General features: G+C 45.3%; 1 long non-coding RNA gene across 1 annotated transcript; it reads left to right on the plus strand.

Moving 5' to 3' along the window:
* The first annotated feature begins 1,546 nt into the window (after positions 1-1,546).
* LOC107149275 lies at positions 1,547-4,007 on the plus strand. Its single transcript, XR_001504380.2, has 2 exons — positions 1,547-1,858; positions 3,521-4,007. It is a non-coding gene; the product is annotated as an uncharacterized LOC107149275 (long non-coding RNA).
* The last annotated feature ends 1,002 nt before the right edge of the window (positions 4,008-5,009 follow it).

Raw genomic sequence — 5,009 nt, forward strand, 5'->3', positions numbered from 1 at the left:
TGAGAACCAAAAAAGTACCTGGTGCCATCTTTAAATCTGCCACAGTAAGAAAGTTTCTCTTTCCTGAATTCACCTTGCCTTTAGTGACATTTTCACTCCAATATCGAATTTGTAAAAAAAAAAAAAAAAAAATAGTTCTCTTCTGCTTTCTGTAGGTCTGTTTTCCCGTTTTTGAAGGGTAGGAATAAGTGTGTTGCGTTATGAGTGGCAGAGCCCCCGGATATATCTGCAAGAGGTTACTGCTGATATATTACTAATTGCTTGTAATAGTGAGACAGAGATCCAAGTGTCAGTAGGATTATGTTAAATAGTTATTACACATAACTCATCAGCCACTTTTTAAGGGACTGACACTTTTTCTAAATGACACTTTTCTGAATGATGACCAGTGTTACAGGCTTGAGGATGTAGGACCGGAAAGCCAGAGGCTCTGAGATCAATCCGTGCCCTGCCCGTAATCCCCGTTAGGTGCTTGGGAAAGTGACGTGATTTCCTGATATTCAGTGTCCTCATCTGTAGAGTTGGGACTGGGTGATCTCAAGAGTCCTTTTCTCCCTTTTCTCTTACAACTAGAAGAGCATTGTGATTTCAGCTCAAGTTGTTCCTACACCTCTCCTAACAGAGCAGCTCTTGAAGTATGAAAAGGAGATAGGAAAAATAATTAGGCATGCATTCCTTTGCTAACCTACTTTCTCTTACAGAAGCTCTTGTAAAACTCTGTGTTTCCATGTATTTTTCCACGTAACAAAATGTCTAAAGTAGGAGAAGGAAGACTTGAGAAAGAGTCTGAAGAAAAGGTATTCTGGGGCCACCAAGTGAAGATGTGGAGTCCGGAGAATGCTGCCCGGCTATCCTGAGAGACATCCATAATGACATCTGTCAGGGGCGATGGCGGTCATTGCCAGCCTCTCCCCACCCCGGGAAGCTCACCTGATACCTCCACTACGCACTCGGCTGCCTTTGAGCAGCAGCTTACGTGGGAGCCACCTCCCATTGCCTTGGGTGAGTACGCACGTGGGGTGCTCTCAGGGGACATCTGTGCTTGCTCAAGGAAGGCTGAAGAGCCATGCTGTTTGTCTAGGGTGACAGGCAGCCTTGCCTAACGGACAGACCCATCAATAATCTATGGCTCAGTGGAGAAAGAACCCCATGAATAAGAAATGCTGCTGTTTGGAGAAGCTGCGCCAACCATGCCCTGGTTCCAGGGAAACAGAATATGCTCGGGGTGACACAGCGCTCTCTGAACTTTCCAGTTACGTCACCAGATAGCTTAGATCAGGAGCAATTTTAGAAGATGCATTCAACATGCTAATGCCCTTTCGGCCAGCTTGATTCCTTTGGGTCAAAGTCTGGTCAGAAACACACTTGACCAGAAGTTTGCTTATGTGTTTGCCTTTAAGACTGGTCAAGGACACTGAATTATTTTTGGCACGCTCAGCTCCACATCAGGTCACTGTGTAAGTATAGAAATGTCTATCTGGGTGGTGTTAGATCCAATATGGAAGACTAAAAAATCAACAGAATTCCCAAATATATTTTCGATTCCATTTAAAGCTCACGATCTTCTAGGTCTGTCTAGTTCTTCTTTATGGTAACATTTAATTATTAATCCTTCCTTACTTTTAGGATCTAATTTAAGAGTGCATTAATGGATTGCTCACTAGGGAGTTTGCCAAAACCATGGCTGGACCGAGTTGTCAGCATGTGAAGGTTGAGTGCGTGGATTTGGAGGCAGGTCGACCTGTGACGGAGTCTGGGCTCCCCCACTCGCCAACTGCCTGACCTTAGGCAGGTTTTGTCTCCTCCTTCATAAGAGGAGGCCGTCTCATAAAGTATGAGCAAGCACAGAGCAAGGCAGGTAATGAATTTTCAATAAAGGTCAGGCATTTTTAATTGTTTTTCTTAGTTGTTCATCCAACAAATGTTCGTCGAGTGTTTTGTAGGGGCCCGTGATTGGGGACATGGTAGTAGGAAACATACAGTGTGGGCACTCTTAGGGCTTCTATTCTGGAAGTAGGGTAGACCAAAAACAAAAGTAAGTATTATTTTCTGGGTTGGGTTAAAAACTAATAAAAAAAAAAAGTAGGTAAGGAGAGAGAATGTTAGAGGAGGTAGGGAGGGGTGCTGGCACTGCCTCAGGTTTTCTGATGACATTTAAACCGGAGACAAAAAAAACAGTAAGGAAAGAAGCCAGGTCACAGAGATCATTTCAGACACAGGGAACTGCCTGTGCCAAGGCTCAGGGGCAGGAGTGTGCCTGGCGTGTTCAGGAAGAGCCAGAGAGAAAGTACAGCCAGAGTGGAGAAAGCAGGGGGAGGGGGGGGGTGTTAGGGAGGAGGCGGGGAGCAGAACACGTAGAACCTTACGGGCCATGACAAGGACTCAGGATTTTACTGCCAGTGAGACAGGGAGCCACCAACAGGTTTTGAGCTCAGGAGGATCATGATATGATGGTGTTTTGATGGGATTCCTCTGCCTGGACCGAGAAGCGTAGACTGCGGGGGGTAGGGGGGTGGGCAGACAGGGAACAGGAAACCAGGTAGATTGCACCTGAAATCACCTGTGAAATAGAGGACAGTGGTTTGGACAAGAATGGTCATAATAAAGAGGTGAGAAAAGGTCATATTTTGCATGTATTTTAATGACAGAGGCAGTAGGATTTTTAGGTAAGGTGGGGTTTGAGAAACAGAAAGAACCCAAAGATGACTCCAAGCCTGTGTAGCAGACACTACAGTTCTATTTATCACAATGACAGACAGGGATGCGGCAGTCGATTTGGCCATATAGGGGGAAAGAAATTGAAGATTCTGATTTGGGTATAGTAACTTTGAACTGCCTATTAACTACCTGGAAGAAGATGCCAAGGGTCGGTTTGATACACTGGTCTAGAGCTCAGCAGATATCAGGGTCTGAGACAAAACTGTGAGAACTCACCAATATGGCCGGCTCTGCTGCGCTGGGTAGGCCTGTACTTCCTCCAAGTTAGGCATAGCCATGTGACATGCCTTAGCCAATGAAATGAGAGCAGAAGTGACGGACAGCTCAAGGCTTAATCCTTAACAGCATGATTCACTCACGATGTCCTGTTTTCCTGGCCAGGTGATAGAGGTGTAGGCCCTGAGTGACCAAGTGAGCAGATGTCCTTGCTGATTTGTGATGGACATTTCAAAGTGAAAGACACAAAATGTGTGCTGTTCCAAATCACTGAGCTTGGAAGGAAGTGTGCAGAAAGATCCAGCCTATTCTGACAATTGGGTCTGACGTGCAGACACAGATGGATTTTAAACCCACAAACCAGATGAGGTCACCTTCAGCACAAGTGTTAATGACAACCAGGAGGGACTTGAGGGCTGAGCCCTTCAGTGTCACTGGGATAGGAGAAGAAAGGAAGTCCAAGAGAAGGAGACTGTTAAGGACTTAATGTTTGGTCCCCACAAAATTCGTGTTATTCGTTGCCTTTATCACCTACCTGAAGAGTATATTTACTGGCTTATTAATTTCGAGTCTTCCCTGTTCCCAGAATTAAAGCTTCATGAGGACCAGAACTTTATGCTTTGAGGAGGGAGAAGAAGCTCTATAATGAAGACCTAGGAGTGTGGGTGACTTAAGAGATCCAGAGTGGGACCTTTGAACAGCTCAGAAGACCCAGAAGCCTAATGGTCATGAATTAAAACACCACCTATTTAGAAACGTGCTACTCTGTAGAATTGTTCTGTCTTATTTCTGCACAGTCACAAGAGGTTAGGAGAAGAAAATCCACGAGATGCCTGATGCTTGGGTTGCCCCTTGAACAAAATTGTGGAATGTGTTTTGTGAGCCCCCAAGAGTAATAATTAGCCAACATTGCCCCCCAAGATACCTGTCCACACCAATATCCCATATTTTCTATTAGACACTGGTGTTTTCTTTTTAGGAAACTCAAAGGACCCATCTGGACAGACTATGTCACTCACATTACAGAAAGCTGAACAACCAGAAAAACAAAAAGAAAAAATTTTTAAAAGCTGTATAAAGTTTGAGTGTTTGATTTGCCTCTTCAGGATGAAGCTACCTTAAAGACTAGGATAGCCTTTGTTTATAACAAGTGTAGTTTTGTAATAGTGGCAACTAATTTAAAAGGATCACAAGACAACAGTAACGTCTCACTTGCCGAGTGACCAAAAATGCATTCTCTGGAACAAATTAAGACTCATCAAGGTCATGTTCTGTCCTTTCTAGGAGCTGCCTTGTGTTCACAAAGAATGTGGCTTTGGTGGCCCAGCTCCTCAATATCATATTAAACTATTGTTGTGCATTTTCTTGCAGAGGACACTGGGCCCACCAATCCTGATCAGCCCTTGGAGGTGTGCAATGTGATCAGATCTCAGAGGCTTGGGACAGCTTGAATCCTCCTCCAGCCCTGAGAGCATCATGGCTGGCTGCAGCTGTGTCATGCCATCTGCTCTACAGGACCCAGGACAGCCCAGCAGAAACTAGCTGAAAGGTAGCTGGGCAGGATGGAGGAGGAAAACCAGAAAGCACACACTGCTCGTGAACTTGTACACGGATATAATACACATGACTTCACGAAGCCCGTTGTCGTGTTTCCCAGCAGGCCTGCCTTGGGGGTCGAGCTGATGTCAGCGAGTGGTGATACATCTACCAAGGAAGAGACATCCCTGCCTCCTCTGCTGCATTTCTAGAGCTTCTGAACGCTTCTGTTATAAAGGAGCCTATTATATTGTTGACCTGACCATCTCCCCAACCAAAGCAGGACTCTGGGAGGATTAGGATGGCCTTTTATTGTCTTGTCATTTACACAAAGCCTGGACGTGGTGAATGCCCTGCTGAATTAAATGGGACTGGATGGATTGATAGGGATTGGAAGAATGAAATGAGATTAGGTGGCTGTGTTGGATCAGAGTAAAACGGAGTCTCTGAATCCACTGGTTGGTGCCCAGTGTCAGTAAACGACCTTGGGTAGAACGTGGCGTAAGGTTGAACTAGCCTGGACATGACCGTGAATTTGG

This window comes from Marmota marmota, unplaced genomic scaffold, assembly GCF_001458135.2.
Source record: "Marmota marmota marmota unplaced genomic scaffold, marMar, whole genome shotgun sequence".
In the NCBI taxonomy this organism is placed as follows: Eukaryota; Metazoa; Chordata; class Mammalia; order Rodentia; family Sciuridae; genus Marmota; species Marmota marmota.